The sequence below is a fragment of the Sarcophilus harrisii genome, chromosome 1 (assembly GCF_902635505.1).
Source record: "Sarcophilus harrisii chromosome 1, mSarHar1.11, whole genome shotgun sequence".
NCBI lineage: Eukaryota > Metazoa > Chordata > Mammalia > Dasyuromorphia > Dasyuridae > Sarcophilus > Sarcophilus harrisii.
The window spans coordinates 309,074,930-309,096,295 of record NC_045426.1 but is presented as its reverse complement, the minus strand read 5'-3'; positions in this window follow the sequence as shown (position 1 = coordinate 309,096,295).

Genomic DNA, 21,366 nt, shown 5'->3' with positions numbered 1-21,366 from the left:
TTTATATGCTAAAATGTATTTATGTAGGAAAATGAAATATTGTCATTATCACCAGACTCTTTTACCCACATTAGTATATTAATATCAGTCATCTTGCACAGTTTTACAGAAATGGGATATGGAACAGATAGGATTCACCAGGAGATATGAGAAGGTTGGGTCATGAAAAATTCATAGCAGAAACTACTGGATTTCTTGGTTGGATTATAATATCATAAATAATTGAGCAGTTTAGTCCAACCTTCTTCTTTCATAGGTGCTGGGAACTCACATCCATTGAGATTAAGTCACTTGCCCAAAATCTCACAAGTAATAATTAGCAAAGCCAGGAGGGGGGGAAATATATATATATATGAAATGGGAAACCTTGGCCTTTTTAAGCTAAGGTATTCAACAGGTCTCAGTTTGACTGAAGCTGCACCCATTCAGTGATTAAGGCTACATACTACATAGCAATTGAGGTAAAGAATCTCTTTCATCTAGTCCTAAAACAAACTAAAGAAATGAGTGAATGAATCTGGGATGGAAGATCTTAAGAATTTCTGGCCAAACTAGAAATGACTACAATTTACATTCAATCTCAGTTAATCAGGACCCAAACAAGGACCAAATGGGGCTTGACCTAGCATTTATTGGTGGCCCATGAGAATCAAATTGGTTTTGGTTTAAGGGAAAGAAAGAGAAAGAAAGAAAGAAAGAAAGAAAGAAAGAAAGAAAGAAAGAAAAAAAGAAAGAAAGAAAGAAAGAAAATCTATCCAGTATACCCCAAGATATCTTGGGAGAGTTCAGAGGTATAAAAGAGAAAAAAAAAATGCCTTTAAGAGCATCTGTAAGTGAGGGTATGATACTCTATGTGGACAGAGAGAGGAAAAGAGGGAAGGAGGAAGAAGGTAGAGAAGATAGGAAGAAAGGAAAGGAGGGAAGGAAGGAAGGAAGGAGGAAGGAAGGAAGGAAAGAAGGGAGGGAGGGAGGAAAGAAGGGAGGGAGGGAGGAAGGAAGGGAGAAAGGGAGGGAAGACCTATCTGGGTCCCATAGCCAGATATAGATCAGGATGACTGGAGATAGCCCTGGATGCAATGGGAGACCTTGGCCTTTTTAAACCAAGGTCTTTAGCAGGTCTCAGTTTGACTGAAAGTTGCACTCATTCAGTCATTAAGGTTAGGTAGCAACTGAGGCAAAAAAATCATTGGACCCAGATGGCTCTGGAAGGGAAAGTGAAGCAGGTCACTTTGCACAGTTGTCCCTCCTTCAAATCCATATATATGTATGTATTTTTTCCCTATACGGCTGTCCCTGCACTGAATAAAATGTCACCATTTAGTAACTGAGTCTGAGTTCTGAAAAAACAAAACAAAACAAAACAAACAAACAAACAAAAAAAAACCCTTGGCTATTAGCATCCTTATGTTTAGGCAAATGAGTGACCAAAACTTTCAGAACACTGGTTGTTTAATCTCTTGAGGATCTTCATTAACAAAGACTCTAAACCATCAACAGAAGTCCTTTAAATTAAAACAGATTAGATTAACTACCTGAGTCAGTTCTGGTCCAGAATAAATTTAACGTGTTTTTAAACTCTTAGTACCAAAAATGTTTAATTTTAAAAGTTTAAATATTAAAAGCAAACAAGCAAACAAAAAATAACCAAATCTACCTTCTTCTATTCCTTCCTCAAATCTTACTTTTCTGACTCACTGCTGCTCTTTGTAATACTATTTATGCTTTTAGTCCTGAAGGCAGGACATAGAGAATTTAGAAGCTTGATTAACCATAATATTGTTTGGGTTATAAAACTATGTTAGTGAAAAAATAGGTGACAATGAATTTTTCCCTTTATTCCCAACCAAACCCTCTTCAATTTTTTTCCATTCATTTTTTAGTTTCATAAAGATTGTCTTTTGTCTAATCTATGATATGCAATTTGATGAAGACAAAATAGAATTGGTTTAGCAATATATACATTATGGAAATTGCGTATGGATATTATATAGAGCCCATAATTGTACAGAAGTCAACAAATCAGCAACAAACTTTTATTGTTAGCTAAATGTATACCAGACCAAGAGCTGTGCTCTAGAAATATGGATAACAAAAGAAAGACAATACTGCCCCTCAAGGAGATTACATTCTAATGGATGAATAAAACAGAAACACAAGAAGAAAAGGGAAGATGAAGATAGCTGGGGAATGGTGAGGGAGGCATTGTTGAGATAGTCAGAGATCCTAAGAAATGTAGACAAGAGGAAAGAAGATGTGGTTTTTCTGTGTTCCCCTTTCACAATGGAGGTAATAAGTGGACAAGTAGGAAGAAAGGATAAAGATCCAATGAATGAAGTCCAGGGTTAAGTGAGCCTCTGGGATAAAGAGATTTCTGGGGAATTATAAAGTCTGAGAAAGTCAAGAGTGCAAGCAGGAGAAGAAAAAGGGAAGAATATGCTGGATAATCTTTGGAAAATTACCCCAAAAAAGAAAAGAAAAGAAAAGAAAATTACCCTGTGCTTTTGATGACACTTAAGCTCTACCAACAATCGAGGCCCACCTTTTAAACAACAATATTCTTCCAGTTATGCTGCTGTATGAAAGCAAGTTTTAGATTATCAAAATTTAAAGAATTAAAGTGTCATCTAAAGCATGATAGAGAAGTATACAGTAGTATGTAGATAGAAGTACAATATATTTCTATTTAATAATCATGGAGGGGGTGAGTAATACAAAGAATATCAGGAAAATGCCTTTCATATTTTATAACTTTTCATATATTAAGAAGATACCATGTTTTTAATGATTGGATTCCATTTACTATTACTGAGTGACGTTCTCAGTGAGAAGAAATGACTTGAGATCCAACATTTTTAAGACAGTACAGTAGGTGCTCTTAATGTCGGTAGGTTCATGAACTATTTTTAAAGAGAATGCCCACATCACCTACATCATTCACCTGATTCTTCCAGATTGCCTCTACAATTCCTTTGTTCTTATCTCTTCTCTCTTTCTCCCCTATGAATTCACCTGATTCTTCCAGATTGCCTCTACAATTCCTTTGTTCTTATCTCTTCTCTCTTTCTCCCCTTTCAACATTCATTTAATATCTTGTGCCATAAGAATGTAAGCTCCCTAGGGCAGGAACTGTCTTTTTTTTCTGCTTCTATTTGATTTTCCAGAGCTTAGCCAAGTGGTTGGTATAAAATAAAGGCTTGAAAGATTAATACATTATTGTTGTTTTAATATTTTAATGAATTAATAAATTTTATTATTATTAAATATTAAACAATCAAATATTTTAGATATTTATTATATACATAAATATATCAATAAATCAAACAAATAATTAAATATCAAAATATTATTAAAATCAATTAATTAATCAAATAGAATTTATTTTCTTTGCAAACTTATGTATTTCATTTTATGCACTTAAAAGCATGATTTTGAGAAGAGTTTATAGGTTTTAGCAGACTGTCAAATGAGTTCCTGTCATAAAAAAGGTCAAGAAGGTCTGTTTTAGGGTAATTATTTAAAACAAACAACTCACCCCAACCCAGGAATTCTCCTGTTAGGAATATAGAGAAAGGCTGAAGGTACACTGAAATATTTATAATAGTATTTATCATAGTTGTAAATAATTGAAGATAAAGTAGGTATCAATTCACTGAGGAATGGCTAAAATAATTGTACTACATACATATAATGAACTATGCTATAAGGAATGAGAAACATGATAAATACAGAGAAGCACAGTAAAACTTAAATTAACTGATGCAAAATGAAGTAAGAAGAGCCAGGAAAATTGTATACCCAATGATAACAACAATATAAATGGAAATACAAAATAATTGAAGCTGAATATTGTAGAATGATGAAGAACAAACTTGATTCTCTTAATCTCTCTCTAGATGTAGGGTCCAAGAACATGGAATATTGTGAAGAACATCAAATTTTTGTTGTTAATCAGTTTTGCAGGGTCTAGGTAGCATAATGGATGGAGTACCAAACAAGTCTGTAGTCAGGAAGACAAATTTGGCCTCAGACCCTTATTAGTTGTATGACCCTGGAAAGTCACTTAATCTTGCTTGCCTTACTTTCCTTATCTGTAAAATGAAGTGAAGAAGAAAATGGCAAACCACTCTAGTATCTCCACCAAGAAAATCCCCCAAAGAGATCATAAAGACCGGACATGACTGAAAATAACAATCAGTTTTGTGGAATTAATTTTTTTTCTTCCTCTTTTAATGAATTATTTATTATCAGGTATTGTTCTCTGTGAAAGGCACTTGTTTACAGGGGGAGATCTAGGTGATATAAAGACAAAATGAATCAATAGGATTCTATTGAAAATCAAATTAAAATACCCCAGGCTACTTCCATACATTTAATAAGGGATCATTCAGATATTATTCCTTTGAAAAATACTTTCCCATTTTTGAAAGATATCCTTTGCTTTGCTTGAAATCAACAGGTATTCATTCCTAGAGCAGGTTGATACAGTAGATTAAATGACAAACCTAGAGTTAGAAAAACCTAGATTTTTCTCTTACCTCAAAAATGTACTAGCTGTATGAACCTGGAGAAGTCAATATGAACAAAATAGGAAATGACCAGACATTGTATTGTGCTGTAGATACTCTCGCTGCTTCCCCTCCTCCCCAAGACAGTACACAATAAACACCCCCTAAAATTCTGTACCTTTATGGAATCATGATGGAACTTCCGTTTCTTTTCTTTTCTTTTGAATAGTTCATGAGTGGAGGACCTGCCATAAAGCTGGATTGCTTTAGTTTGAATGTGTATTTCAGGAGAGGCATGTATTGAAATCCAACACATGGGTCTCCCTCCTTTAATCAGGAGGAAACTTGCTAATGGAATTTTTAACTTTAAATTTAACAACTTAACAACTTGGCAATTTAATTAACTTTTTGAACACAACATAAACCAGCCTGTGGGGTTCACGGCTGCAGTACTTAATTGTGGCAAATAGTATGGGAATTGCAGCAAGAAAAGCAGACGAGACACCTTAATGGTTAAAGGATCACCATCTGTGTTAATAGCTAGAATATTTTATCACCATTCAACTGTAATAAGCATAATCTAAGAAAATAGAAACAGTTCTCTTGCTTGTTTTGATTTGAGGAATGATCACAATCATCAAAACTGTATAAGGAAAAAAAATCGAAGTAAGGGGAATTAAATTTATTATGGTGAATTCTATAGTGATAAACTTATCCTTCTGAAGCTGCTCAACTGGCATTAGAGATTATGAAATAGAAAAGCAAACCATAACATTACTGTTCACAATTTTTAAAGTATGTTATTGAAGACTGGAAGCAATCTGTTCATTACATGGCTGCCATTTTTGTACAATTAGTATATCTTATTTAGGCTTTTCTCTAATCTGTTTTTCAAGGCAATAGATGATAGCGTTATCATTAGAAAGATGCTTATCTATTCCAGTTCCCTCATTTTGCAGATAAGGAAGATAGATCCAGAATTTGGTTTCAAGACTTACACAAATAGAAATCAAGTTAAAATTTGAACTTGCATCTTCTGATTCCATATTATTTCCACTGGACCACAAGTGTCATAAAACTGAATGCCTTCTATGGACCTTTTATCATCCCAACTATACAGGCTTCTTACCAATTTACTCTTCCTTCCTTCCTTGATTTCATCTTTATCAAAATCATATCATTATTAATGTCAACATCCTCGTCATCAATAATAACTCACATATATTGCTTTCACTTTCATGTACATTATTTCATTTGATCCCAACAACCATCTTATAAAGCCCTAGGACAAGTATTATTATCCCTATTTGAGTGAGGAAGAAATGGGTCCAGAGGAATTAAATGCTTTCCTGTGCCTCAGTTTCCTCATCTATAAAGTGAAGATGTTGGATAGATATCTCTCTATCTAAGGTCTTATGATACTAGTTTTAAATAATTCCTTTTCCTGTTCCCTCCATCCCAGTAACATGTAGTAACAGAACTGAGATTAACTTTTGGTTCCAAGTTCATTGATTTTTCTACCATGCCATAAGATTTATATTCATATGCCACAGTTTTTATTGTTCATCTATACCGGCCAGACTTAGTCTTATCTTTTCCATTTTTTTCTATAACTTTTACAATCTTATCAAGACTCTTATAATTTCTCTTAAAATGGCTCCCTGTAATTTTGAATTTCATGTCTCAGGATTATGAAATGAGAAAATTAAATTACCATGAGATCTTTTTGATAATTAATATCCCCCAACTATGGCCCAAGACTTATCTGCTTTATACCCAAACCTATGCTATAATGAGTAATTTTATAGTAGAGTGCCAATGTATATTCAAATACTAAATGGTAAGAGAATGGTGAGGTCGTTTTCTTCTCCTTTGATATAATAAATTGACTTAAAAATACACAGTTTTCATATAATTGGAAGTAGGATCATAGAACTAAAGCTGAAAACAAAAGACCTTAATGGTCATCTAGTCAAACCCCCACATTTTCCAAATGAGGAAACTGTTACTTGGTAAGATATACACCAAGACTGGGAAATATCTTAGACATCTATCTATCTTCCTCAAGTGTAAATTAAAAGTTTTTAGTATAATCTCACTAGATCCCACCAACTCTAAGTTTCTTTGATTCTTTGTCTTTCAGCCTTCCTCTTATCACTCTGTGAAACAGGACTACCATATAAGAAAAGCTTTCAAGGGCCTATTGGGCCTTAAATGGACTCATTTAATCTACATGGGGATTTGAATCCTCTTATAAGACATTTGTTTAATTAAACCACATTTAAACTGGAAAAAGTCATGTTCATACAGACTTAAGGATCCAATTTACTACTGCTCAAGACTAGGATGGTATGGGTTACAGTCTCAATTAGCTAGATTCTGATACTTGCTGCAGAAAGGTCACAGGATTTTACAGTCCTCAGGAGGGAGTTGTTAGGTACGAAGACTGCCATTAGCAGCAGCATCAACCCCCTCTCTACCCTCCAAATATTTAAGCTCCCACTTGTCATGCCATGGCACAAAGCAAATTGAACAGAGATGATTCCCTGCTTTTTAAATGTGTAAAATTAAAGGCTGACACAGAACTACTTTGGATATTTGTAAGAGCGTACAAGGAAGTCTTCTTGGAAGAAATGGGATTCCAGATGCCATGTGACTGGATGGAAGCAATTGAGATTATCTACTTAGGCAGAAATTCACTCCAAATCTCTATTATGGTAGGTTGTTATAGCAGTAAAGATAGAACTGTTATTTTTTCTTATTCTTATTTTAGTTGTTTCATTTTCATAAAGCCATAAGCATATGGGGGTTGGTAGAGAGAGTCTCAGAATTTTTATTGATTTTTGCTAAACATTATTTATCTCCCCATCCCTCCAAAATATTTAAATTTACTATTTTGTCATTATTTCTGGACTCTTACTATGGAGGAGAAGCTATGTGGTACAGTGGATAGAACATGGCCATGGAATCAGGAAAACCTGAGTTCAAATCCTACCTCAGATGCTTACTAGCTGGGCAAGTCACTTCACCCTATTGGCCTCCCTACTCCAATATGCCAAAAAAAATGCCAAAAGGAGGATCATGGAGAGTTGGACATAACAAAAACAATTTACTGTGGGTAGTGATATGTTTTATAAGGATAAAGGATAGTGCACTTGATGTCATAACACTTGTATTCCAAATCACTTCTGCTATACACTGACTGCATATACATAGGGAAGAGAAAATATATAAGGTCCCAGAGAACTGAATCAGAAATAATGGTTAGAAACTTCAAAGAAGAAAATCTGTTTCTGATATTTAGGTTTAAGTGTAATAGGCCAACTTGGGAGGCTGAGCATTGTTCCTTATTAGAAGTCTTTGGGTATAGGCTGAATGATTAGTTGAATATATTATGATTGGAAATCTTATTTTATGATTTCACTTTTCTGATTCAATGTTTCTTCAACTGTAAAACAAGGGAGTAGAGCTAGAAGTTGACATGTAGAATCTTTTCCTGTACTCATGTATGACTTTATGATTTATCAAAGGTTTATCTCATGTCAGGGGTTCTTAACCTGGCCTTCATGAACTAATTAAAAATATTTTGATAAATGTATTCTATGTAATTGATTTCCTTGGTAATCATTTATATTTTATTTTTTACATTTTAAAATATCATTGTGATGAATACACTATTTCAAATTGATGGTCATCTCAGGCAGGGGAAAGGTAGGGAAGAAAAGAGAGAATTTGAAATTCAAAATTTTAAAAATGAAGAATGTTATTAATTGTTTATACATGTAATTGGAAAACAAATAAAATAGTATTTTAAAAATTATTGTTAGAAGGGGTCTGTAAGCTTCTTTATGCAGCCAGAGAAGTTAGGCTAAGAATCCCTTTCTCTAGACCAGGGATTGACAAATTATGACCTATGAGGTAAGAGTATTTTTTTTTTACATTTTTAAAACTTAATTTAAGAATGTAAAAGTCATCTTTAAATTCTATAAAATGGAGAAAGGCAAATTAGCATTTTCTGACTCCTTTCTTGATTTCATTTCTGGAAGCCACTCCTACTTATTATTTAGCAGTAGCTTATGTAAGTGTGCTGATGAATAATTGTACATTTTCGCTGGAAAGTGAGTTATCAAGAAGAAGAAAAAAAATGGCTTTAATAGAATTTTGGAGTTAGAAATGAAAGAATAGGAAGATAACACTGGCTAGGTTTCTTTTATGAATGAAGAAATAATAACTGATATTTATGCAGCACTTTCTGACCTGCAGAAGACTTTACATATTTTATATCTTTTGATCAGGAAACTGAAACGAATCAGTCAACAAGCTTTTACTATGTTCCACATTCTATAGAAATGCTAGAGATACAAGTAGAAGCAGGAGGAAAGATAGTCTCTGACTTTAAGGAGCTTATATTCTAGTGGGAGAAAGATCACAAATAAAAGGCTGCTAAAGAGGGAGAGAGATAGTAGAGTGGTGCAGAAAAAACTACGGAATAAAGCCTGAAAGGTGATCAGCCCATCTCACATTAATTCTCCTTAATGAAGGTTCTGGGAGCAGTCATCCATCCAATCAAAAGAAGAAATCACAAGGGTATAGGGAATTGGAGGTATGGCAGAAAAAATTCTAGTTTAGTCTAGAAAATTATAAAAAGGAATAATTATATGTAAATAAATATATATCCCCAAAATACATACAATAGAGGGGCAGCCAAAGAAGTTGTGACACAAGCTCAGGGAAAAAATAAATGGGACTTAGATCTCCTTCTCCTATATTCCTTGTTCATTGATCTTTCCACTGAACCCTGCTTAGGGAACAAGGATGAGTGGAGAAAGTTAGAAAGATATATTTCTTTTTTTCCACTAGAAATATGCTTCTTGGTCTCTGCTCTTTTCAGCAGCATTCAAATGATTTCAGGTGACAAGAAATGGTAAGGAAAAATGAGACAAAGTTTACTAAGGCTCCTAGGAAGTACTATTACAAGTACTGTTCTATTTAGAATAGTAGATACACCTGGAATATATATAGAGAGATACAACTTTACAAGGTGAACTTAGATTCTCCTGTTTATTTGCATTATAACTTTAGAGATGTTTCCTCTATTTCTGACATTTGATAAATCAATACCAATTGCCTCTTTGGAATTTTGGATTTTCTTGTTACCACCATGTGGGGCCTGCTTCCACTTTCCAGTTTAAACATACAATTCTCATCTTTAGTATGTTTAAAACATGAGAGTATAACCTTGTTGTATAATTAGCTCTCAAATTTTATAGCTCTCAATTTTAGGAAACATCCTGAAAGATGCAGTACTAATGTTTGTGTTTGGACATATTCACTACATTAAAGAGAGGGAAGGGGGAAGACAGAATGAAGGACAAATGAATACAGATTTAATATACCTTTTGTCTTCACTACTCTACTAGCAGAGATAAATGCTTGATATAAGTGAAATACAAAGATTATGGCTGTGAGATTAAAAAATTTGATTCAAAACAGGAAATGATTTTTTATTTTCTAAGAACTGAATATGATACAGTATGTCCTACTTCCTTCCACTGAAAAGAAATTGCTATTTTTTATTACTGAAATCAACCAATTAAAGTTACTGAAAGCCCATTCCAATAGCAGATGTCTTCATTTCTGCCTTGTAGATTGTCTATTAGAAGGGAAATTCCTTGGAGGCAGGGACTATCTCACTTTTCTATTTGTATTCTCAGTATTCAGTACAGTGCATGGAATATAGTAAATGCTTACTAACTGCTTGCTGATTGATTGATGGCACAATTAAAAAGAACTGGGTCAGGATTCACAGGTTCAAGTCCTAGCCCTGCCACTAACAAGCTTTGTGACCTTGGATAAAACCCTGATGTGTTTTAAGCTTCAGTTTCTTTATCTTTCTCCAAAGTCGCCAATTATCTCTTAGTTGCCAATTCTAATGGCCTTCTCTCAACCTTATCCTTCTTGAGCTCTCTTTAGGATTGGGTACTGTTATCACTCTCTTCTTGGTAATCTCTGGGTTTTCATAACACTTCTCTCTTCTGCTTGTCCTCTGACCTCCTTCTCTGGACATTACTCAAGTTACACCCAATAATGATGACTGTCTTACAAGGCTCTGTCCTTGACCCTTTTTTCTACTTCTCTCTACTATTTCTCTTGGTTAAACTCATCATCTGCCATGGATTCCATGAGTATCTCAATGCTGATGATGTGCAGGGCTGTGGGTGATTAATAATGTTTATTGACTCATTATTGAACTGTTTCTTTACCAAAAAAAAATCCCAATTCCATCTAGGTTATCAAAACTAAGGTAAATGTGACTAATAGTCCCACAAATGATATTTTAAGAAGTCATGAATAGAACTCAAGTATCCTGATTCACAGATCAATTTCTTTTCATTATTCTAGGAAGAGACTTTTATTGAGAAATTCTCTATGCTGTCACATATGTATTGAGAACTGCAAGCCATATTTTTCAGTCCCCTGTCTTTTCTGATGTCCTCCATATTCTGCTAAACAGTCATATCTTGGAGCACTAGGTCAAGACTGTGTTCTCCCAGTAGGCCCTAAGAACATGGTAATTACTAATTTCAGTGCCATAGATTTATAACTCATCAGGGAACATCAGGGAGTGGAGGATTCTGAAGAATTAGCAGCTCTCTCCAGGGACTCCACAGCATCAACAAGCTCTGGAGAGAGCAGTCTCTCTGTGTGTGGTAGTGAGAGTTTTGTTTCCTCCCAGGAGAGAATTAATAAACCAGAGTTTAAAAAGGCACATCCCCAAAGAATGTGATTGCTCAGTAGGGAGTTTTCTTATCCTGACTGAAAAAAAAAGCTACCAGGGTCTGTCTAATGCTGGGATATTTCCTGGAGTTTTCACAGGACCCTAGAGAGGGACAGGTACCAGAAGAATAATAAGTTGAAATCATGGCCTGGATAATCACCCAAAGGAAAACATTCTTTCCCTTAAGCTTTCTAGTTTTAGTTGAGAGGGTCATGATAAGTGTATTATTCTGACTCATCAAAACAGAGAATCACACCATCTCAGAACTGGAAGGGACTTCATCAGTCCCTAAGTCCACTCCATTCCTGAGTTCTCAATATGGAACATTTAACAAGGGATTAGCTAGCTTCTACTTGAAAACAGGCAATAGAGAAACTGGTGACTTCCAGAGGTGACCCCTAGAGGCACTTTTATTTTACTTCAGGAGATCGCTAATTATTAGGTAGTTTTATTTTTTTATTTTCCCTCGACATAAGAACTAAATTTGTCCCTCTGCAGCAAGCATCCAATAGAACTGATTCTGTCCCCTGGAATTCTATGCAAAAATGGGAATCTCTCTTCTACCAAAAAAACCTTTCAAATACTTAAAGATATGTTAGGCTAAAGTGATAATTTTATTTAATAAAATAATATTTGAAGAAATATAGGTTAACATTTGATAAGTCAGGCTACATGAGACAGGGCAACCCAAGCTACGACTTAAGTTGTTTTTACTGGACGTTGTTAGCATAATGCATCTCCTCAATGGAATATAAACTTCCTGAAGGCAAAATTTCAATTTTGTCACTGTATTCTAATAGTACCTGGAATATAGCAAATGCTCAAAAAAAATGTTGCTTTTAACTTAATTTTAAGGGGTATGTATTTTATGAAATACATATTATCATTTATTTTAATGATGTCACACAATTGTGTTGGATCATGGTGGGTTCTCCTGCTTGTGAAGCAGTTATTTATGACAATCATAGAATCAGAAAAAGCAGTTTAGAATCAAAAGAAATCTTTCGAGATCATCTAGGGAACCCCTTTATCTTACTGATCATCTATTCTCTCAATTAATTGACAAACATGTCTAAAGGGACTACTGTAAACTAAGATCAAAGGTCCTATCTAACCTCATTTAGAAAATGGATAAAATGAAGTCCAGGAAACTGGCTAGCATCCCACAGCCAGTGTCAGTAGTAGGATTTGAATTCAATCTGATTCTAAAGCCATTTCTTTTTCTTTCTTTCTTTCTTTTTTTTTTTTTTTAACCATGCTACTATGGATTAAAAAAAGCAAAAAAATGAGATAATCCTTGCCCCCATGAAGTTTTGATTTTATCAAGGGTAAAGTGTACACAAATAAATTCAAGATGATTTTTGCGTATGTGGGGGGAGGAGGTAAAGAGAAACTAGAAGCTGGAAGAGGAAAAAAAATCAGGAAAGACTTAATGTGGAAGTTGGCACTTGAATTTTGAAGACTATTAGAGAGTCTGAAAAGTGAAGGCAGGGAGTTAAGTTATTCCTAGTCATAGAGACAGACTACACAAAGGCATGGAGATAAGATATGGAGTGTCATTTAGAAGGGAAAAGAAGGTATAAGTTTGGACCATGAAGGGGAATCATGTTTTGCCATAACAGAAACTGATATTTGTAGAGTACTTTAAGGTTTTCAAAGAGCTTTACAAATATCATTTTAGGAGTGGAGCAAGATAGCCGAATAAAGGCAAGGTCCTGCCTAAGCTATCTGAAATTCCTCCCCAAACAACACTAAAATTATACCTTAAAAGGAATTCTGGAGTGGTGGAACCAACATAAGGAAGGAGTGAAACAATTTTGCAGCCCAAGGCTACTTAGGATTTTGGCAAGATAATTCTGTTTCAAAGGGATAGGAATGGAGTGCAGTTCAGCACAGGCTGTGCCGGTGCCAGCTGGCCCTATTAAACAGTAGCAGGCCATGGGTGAATCAGACTGGTGACTTCTAGAACTTCCAGCCCATAGATGATAAGATGTTCATAAAACTAGTCAGAAGGAAATTAGAGAAGGTCCTTTGCTGGCACAGAGTACAGGACTCTGTTGCATTTCCCATACACAGAAATGAGTTGCAATCCCAGCTTATGCAGGAGGTCGAGCAGGAATAGGGAGATCCTGATCATATATCCAAGTGGAAATGAGTACTTGTGCTCTCTCACAGACCAGAGCATAAACCATGGTCCCACTCCTCTTCTGAGATCATACAACTTTGGAAAAACTAAAACTTACTGACTCTCAGAATTAGCTCTGAGCACAGCAGCATGGAAAACCAGATTGGAGCAGTGCCTTCTATAATACCCTGAGAGCAGAGTCCAACTTAACAGGAAATTAAAAGTAAAGAAAATGAAAAAAATGTGCAAATGTCAACAAAAGAATTTAATCACAGAAAGTTACTATGAGATTACAAAATGGTACAGTGGATGGAATACAAGCCTCCGAGTCAGGAGAACCTGAATTCAAATTTGGCCTCAGATATTTGCCCATATAACCCTGGGCAAGTCACTTGACCCCAAATACCTTGCCAAAAACCAAGTTATTATGGTGACAGGTAAGATTAATACACAAACTCAGAAGAAAATAGTGAGATTAAAGCAGATACATGCAAAGTTTCAAAGAAAAATGTGAATTGGTCTGAGCCCCTGAAAGAGCTTAAAAAGATTTTAAAAATCAAATAAAAAGTCAGAGGGGGAAAATAGTGAAAAGAAATAAGAGTAATGCAAGAAAGAGTCATCAACATGGTAAAGGAGATACAAAAACAAATACAGAATAAAATAACACCTAAAAAAACGGAATAGGCCAAGTGGTTAAAAAATGTACTGAGGAGAAGAATTCCTTAAAAAGCAGAGTTGACTAAATGGAAAAAGAGATACAAAAGCTCACCAAAGAAAATCATTCATTAAAAATTAGCAATGACTCCATGAACATCAACAATCAATAAAACAAAATCAAAAGGATGAAAAGAAGAAAATCTGAAATATCTCATCAGAAAAACAAATTATCTGGAAAATAAATCAAAGACAGATAATTTAAGAATTATAGAGCTATCTGAAAGCTACAATAAAAAAAGCCTAAACATCATATTTCAAGAAATTATTACAATATTGTACTGATATTCTAGAACTAAAAGGTACAATAGAAATTGAAAGACTCTACTAATCACCTCCTGAAATAGATCCCCAAATGAAAACCCCTAGGAATACTGTAGTCAAATTCCAGAGCTTTCATAACATGAAAATATTGCAAGCCAGAAACAATTCAATTATCATGGAACTATAGTCAGAATGACTAAAGATTTAGCAATTCTACTTTAAAGGATCAGACAGTTTAAAATATAATATTCCAAACAGCAAGAAAAACAAAACACCATAAAACCCCTAGGATTACAACCAAGAATCACTTAAGCACTAAAACTTAGTATATAATGCTTCATTGGGGAAAAAATATGAACTTTAAGGAAAATTGAAGAGTTTTAAGTATTCCTGATAAAAATATCAAGTATAAATAGAAATTAGATATATAAACAAAAAACTCGAGAGAAGCAGAGCAGAAGAAGATAAATAATAAGGAATATAAATTGTTTACATCTTACATGGAAAGATGGTAATTGCAACTCCTAAAACTTTTATCCTTATTAGAATAATTGGAAGAAGTATTTATAGAAGAAAGCATGAGTGTGAGGGGACTATGATGAAATGATCTTGAAATAAATAAAGTTCAGGGATGAGAAAAGGAATTGAGAGAAGAGGGAAAGAAATCTGATGAGCTAAATTATCTAATAAAAAGAAGAGTCACAAAAGAACTTTTACAATCTGGAAATTGGAATAGAAAGGAACATACCTTTTTTCTACATGACACCTACACAAAAACTGAACAATGAATAATAAATTTAAATTGGACACAAAAACCTCAAAAATGCAGAGATATTATTCTTTTCAGAACATAATAAAGCAAAAATTGCATTCAATAAAGGATCATGAAAAGATAGATTAAAAATCATTGGAAACTAAATCTTATCCTAAAAAATGAATCATGACAGGAAAAGATACTAATAATGTTGGAGAAGACATGGAAAAACTGAGACACTAATGCATTATTGTTGGAGTTGTGAACTGATCCTGAATTCTGGAAAGCAATTTGAAACTATGCCCAAAGGACTTTCAAACAGTGCATATCCTTTGATCAAACAGTAACTCTGCTGGGTCTGTATCCCAAATAGATCATAAAAAAAGGGGAAAGGACCCACATGTACAAAAACATTTGTAGCAGCCCTTTTTGAAGTGTCAAGGAACTGAAAACTGAGTGGATGCCCATATGTTGGGGAGTGGCCAAATAAATTATGATATATGAATGTTATGGAATATTATTGCTTTATAAGAAATGATCAGTAGACTGTTTTCAGAAAGGCCTGGAGAGACTTACATGAATTGATGCTAAGTGAAGTGAGTGGAACCAAGAGAACTATGTACACAGCAACAAGAAGATTATATGATGATTAATTCTCATTGATGTGGCTCTTTTCAACAGCAAGAGGATTCAGGCTAGTTCTAATGGTCTTGTGTTGAAGAGAGCCACCCTACACCCAGAAAGAGGACTGTGGGGACCGAGTGTGGATCACAATATAGTATTTTCACATTTTTTGTTGTTTGTTTGCTTTTTTTCTTTCTCATTTTTTTCCCTTTTTGATCTGATTTTTCTTGTGCAGCATCATAATTGTGGGAATATGTATAAAAGAATTGCACATGTTTAACATAGATTACTTGCTGTCTAGGGAAGGGGGGTAAGGGAAAGGGAAGGAGAAAATTTTGAAATGCAAAGTTTTGCAGGATGAATGTTGAAAGCTATCTTTGCATGTATTTTGAAAATAAAAAAGCTATTCTTTAAAAAAAAAAAGAACAAATCATAGATACAATGAATAATTTCATTAGAGAGAATGACAACAGTGACACAACATGTAAAATTTATTGGATGCAACCAAAGAAGTACTTAGATTGAATTTTATATATATCTAAATGCTTACATCAATGAAATGAGAAAGTACTAGTTAATGTTATCTATTTATATAGAAATAAAAAAGTAGAAAAAGTACAAGTTAAAAATTCCCAACAAAATACTAAATTAGTAACCTAAACATCAAAGGAAAGATTAATAAAATTGAAAGAAAACTATTAAATTGATAAATAAAACTAACAGCTGGTATTTTACACACACACACACACAAGAACACAATAAAATAGACAAACCATTGGTAAATTTTATTAAAAAAACAAAACAAAACAAGTTACTGGTATCCAAAATGAAAAGGGTGAATTTACCACCATTGAAAATGAAATTAAAGCAATTATTAAGAATTATTTTGTCCAATTATCTGACAGCGAAGTTGACAATGTAAATGAAATGGATGAATATTGACAAAAAATAGAAACTACATAGATTAACAGAAAAGAAAATAGAATACTTAAATATTCATATCTTGAAAAAAGAAATTGAACAAGCTATCATTGAAAAAAAGTCCTGAGGCCCCTTTGAGTTTACAAGTCAATTTTACTGACCATTAAAAAATTAATTTAAAAGAAATAGAAAATAGAAAAAAGAAAAAAAAATACATTGCCATGTGCACAATGGAACATGAGAGAGGATTCAAAATATGAATCAATACATTTCCATTTCAAGAAAACCTATATTATAAAGATTATACATTGTCAGAGCTGTCCATCTTTGCTTCCTTGTAGGTTTCATTTTGTTCTTTGCTGCGCACTTTTTATTTTGTTCTTTGTTTTCCATTTTCTTCCTTAGAAGGCTACAATTAAGCATAGCTGCACACACACACACACACACACACACACACATATACATAGATGTTTATAATCATATGAGTCTACATTTTCTCTGAAAATGGATATCTTCCTTTATAAGTCTTTCCATAATTTTCTAAGTCCACTAAGTCATCATTTCCTATGCCATAGCAGTATTCCAACCTTACACTATCTAGTTATTTTAAATAGTCTAAAACAATGTTGATTGATATGGCTCATATATGGTATAGTTTCCCTATTTTTCTCTTTTGATTAAATCTATTTTTAGCTTTAACTTTGTCTGAGATCAATGATCACTACCTATGATTTTTTCTAATAAATTCTATTTCTGATCATTATTTTTATGTTTGTCTCTCATATTTCCCATCTATGCTGATTTCTCTGTTTTACTTCTATCTTACTTTACTACTACTTAACCTATCACTGCTCCAAAGATCTCTTCTTTGTCTTCTCTTATTACCTTTTCCCTTTCTCTTTTTCCCATTTCCATTAATCTACATCAACCTTGTACAACCCACCATCCTATTCTCTCCAAGTTACTTTCTGTGGTTGATATTTTTCTTTTGCCTGCTTATTTTTTAGTCATAGCAGATTCAGATTGTTGGTGTAATTTCCTCTAATCCTGGGGCTTGGAGTATATTGCTTTTGACCTCAGGTTTTCCTTTAGTTGTCCCATCTGTCCTGCAATCCAAAATAAGAACTCTTCTTGTTTATACTTGCTCCACTGCTTCTTCACTCACCAAGTGTGTCCTGGTTTTTTCTTGGCCAGGGTCACATCTAGGCAGCATAGCTGGGCTTGGCAATCCTTATCAGCAGAGATTCCCTCCTTCTTCTCCGACTCATATGCCTGACTCCTCACTCTGTCTGGGAGGGGAAAATTGTTGTAGCAGTCGTTGAGGGTACAACTCAACCCAATTAGCCCCAGGGTTTGCCACTTGTTATTTCAGGGGAAGTAGCCTGGAGATATTTGTACTCCACAGCGGCCAAACCTCCATGCTGGTATTTTTCTTCAGCTCTTGGAAGGTTATCCCAGGAGGACAACTGTTCTTCCCCAATTCTTGTTTATTTTTACTATTCTATGTTTGTCCTAAGGCACTATTTTGTCTCTTTGTAAGGGAAATCTGGAGAGTTTGGAATGATCTGATTTACTCTGCCATATTGATTTAGAAAAACATGTGTTAATATTATCTTTATCTTATTTTATTTTAATTTATTTTATTAAATATTTCCTATTTAATCTGGTTTGAGATCCTTCAAGAGTGTTATGAGCTATATGTTTGACACCTATACAACATGCCTTGGGCACTGACCTTAAGCAAGTCATTTTGTCTTTCTAGTGCATTTTATCATCATCATCACCAGCACCATCATTATTTTTATTATTTTTAGAAGCAGGTAGGTGGCACAGTGGATAGAACATTAGGCCTAGAGTCAGGAAGACCTAATTTCAAATTGGATCCCAGATATTTACAGGTTATGTGATTCTTACATCTTTTCAGAATCCTCTGTCTCTACTGAACAGTTAAAGAATAATTGATTCCCATGCTATATAAAGTATTTAGAAAAAGGCAAAGAGAAGTTTTCCCCCCAAAATTCCTGTTATGACTTAAATATAGTGCTGATGCCTAAATCAGAAAGAGTAAAAACAGAAAAAAAAATAGACTAGTTTCCCTAATGAATATTGTTGCTTGAATTTAAATAAAATACTAATAAGGAGATTATAGTAATAAATCACAATTAATATAAACTCTTTCCAGGTAGGAGTTATTTCAGAAATGCAGGAATGGTTCAATATTAGGAAAACTCTCAGCATAATTGATCATATTAATAATAAACTAACAGAAATCATGAGATTATCTCAATAGATGCATAAATAGTCTCAGGCAAAATACAACAATCATGCCTACTGAAAAACATCAGAGAGCATAGAAATATGTAGAAATTTCCTTAAAATGATAGTAATATCTATCTAAAACCAATAGAAACACCATCTATAATGGGGATAAGCTAGAAGCTTTTTTCAGTAAGTTCAGGGGTTAAGCAAGTAAAAGCAAACATCCATTCTAACTATTATTACTCAATATTGTACTAGAAATGCTAAGGATAGCAATAAGAGAAGAAAAGGAATTGAAGGAATTAGAATAGGTAATGAGGAAACAAAAGTATCACTCTTTGCAGATGACCTGATGATATGCTTAGAGAATCCTAGAGAATTAACTTTAAAAATTAGTTGAAAAAGTTGACTTTAGTAAAATTTCAGGATATAAAATAAAACCATAACATTATCATCATTTTTGTATATTATCAGCAAAATTCCACAGGCAAGGATAGAAAGAGAAATTCCATTAAAATAACTGTAGATAACATAAAATACTTAGGACTCATCCTGTGAAGACAAACTCAGGAAACATATGAACACAATTACAAAACATTTTTGACACAAATAAAATCAGATCTGGAAAAATGTTATTTATTTTTGGAAAATAGAAAATGGAAAAAATATTAATTATTCATGGGTGGCTGGGCCAATATTATAAAGACAATATTTCTATTTAAATTAATTTACTTATTCAATGTCCTACCAATCAATTACAAATTATTTTATAGCACCATATGATAATATTCATTTGGAAAGAAAAAAAAAGACTATGAATATCAAGGGAATCAATTAAAAATATGTAAAAAGAGTTAAACTAGCCATATCAGATCACAAACCATGAAATAAAACAGCAATCTTCAAAACAATCTGGCACTGGTTAAGAAACAGAGAGGTATATCTGTGAAATAGATTAGGGTATACAATGCACAGTAGTAAATGACTATCATATTCTAGTTTCTTAAATGCAAAGATCCAAGCTTTTGGGACAAGAACTCACTATTTGACAAAAACTGCTGAGACAACTAGATAACAGTTTGTCAGAAATTAGGTACAGATCAACATCTCACACCATTTTACCAAGACAGGATGAAAATGAGCACATGATTTAGAAATAAATGTTGATGCCACTAAGCAAATTAGAGAAGTATGGAAGAGTACCTGTCAGGTTTATAGATAAAAAAATAACTTATGACCAAACAAGACATATAGAACATTATAGGATATAAAATTGAATTTTTTAATTTTATAATTATAGTTTTAATTATATTGAATTATTTTTAGCACAAACAAAACCAATGCAACTAAAAACAGAAAGCTGAGAAAATTGTTTTTATAGAAAATGTCTCTGATACAGTCACTTTTTAAATATCTAGAGAACAGTCAAATTTGTATACAAAGAATACAGATCTTTCCCCATTTGATAAATGGTCCATAATCATATAAAATATACTCCAAATCATTATTGATTAAAGAAATGCAAATTAAGCTATCTCACACCTCTCAGATTGCGTAATATAATAAAAACAACAAAAATGATAAATGGAGGAAATGTGGGAAAAATCGGAATATTAATGAATTGTTGGTGGAATTGTGAACTTATCTGTTATTCTGGAAAACAATTTGGAACTATGTAAAAGGAGAGAAAGAGACTAGGAAAAAAAAAAAACAGTAGTCAGGGGCAACTGGAATGGAGGGAAATACCATTAATAAAAGTAACTGTGAAAAACAATTTGAAACTATACCCAAAAGGCTGTGAATCTGTGCATACCCTTTGATTTAGCAATAGCATTAGTAATTTTATATCCCAAAGAGATTAATAAAATAGAAAGAATCCTTTTGTCCAAAGATATGTATACCATCTCTTTTGTGATGGCCAAAAATTGGACATTAAGGGAATGTCAATTAAGTTCTTAATGATTGAACAAGTTATGCTCTATGATCCAATGGAACACTATTGTGCTATGAGAAATGATGAACAGGATGTTTTCAGAAAAACCTGGAAAGACTTACATGAATTGTGGTAAAAATGAAGTGAGCAGAACCAGAACATTGTATATAGTAAATAGCAATATTATGTGATCAGATATGAATGACTTAATTATTTTCAGCAATACAATAATATTAGAAAATTCTAAAACATGATTTAAAAATGACAATGAACTGAAAGACTCAATGCAGATTAAAGCATAATATTTTTCACTTTTTTGCATGTTTTTGTCTATTTTCTAACTAAAATGGGAATATGTTTTGCATTAATTGCATATGGATAACCTCTATCAAATTGCTTGCCACTTTAGGGAAGTGAGAATGGAATGATGAAGAGAGAAATTTTGAAACTCAACCTTAAAAAAAAAGAATTAAAAAAATAAATCTAAAA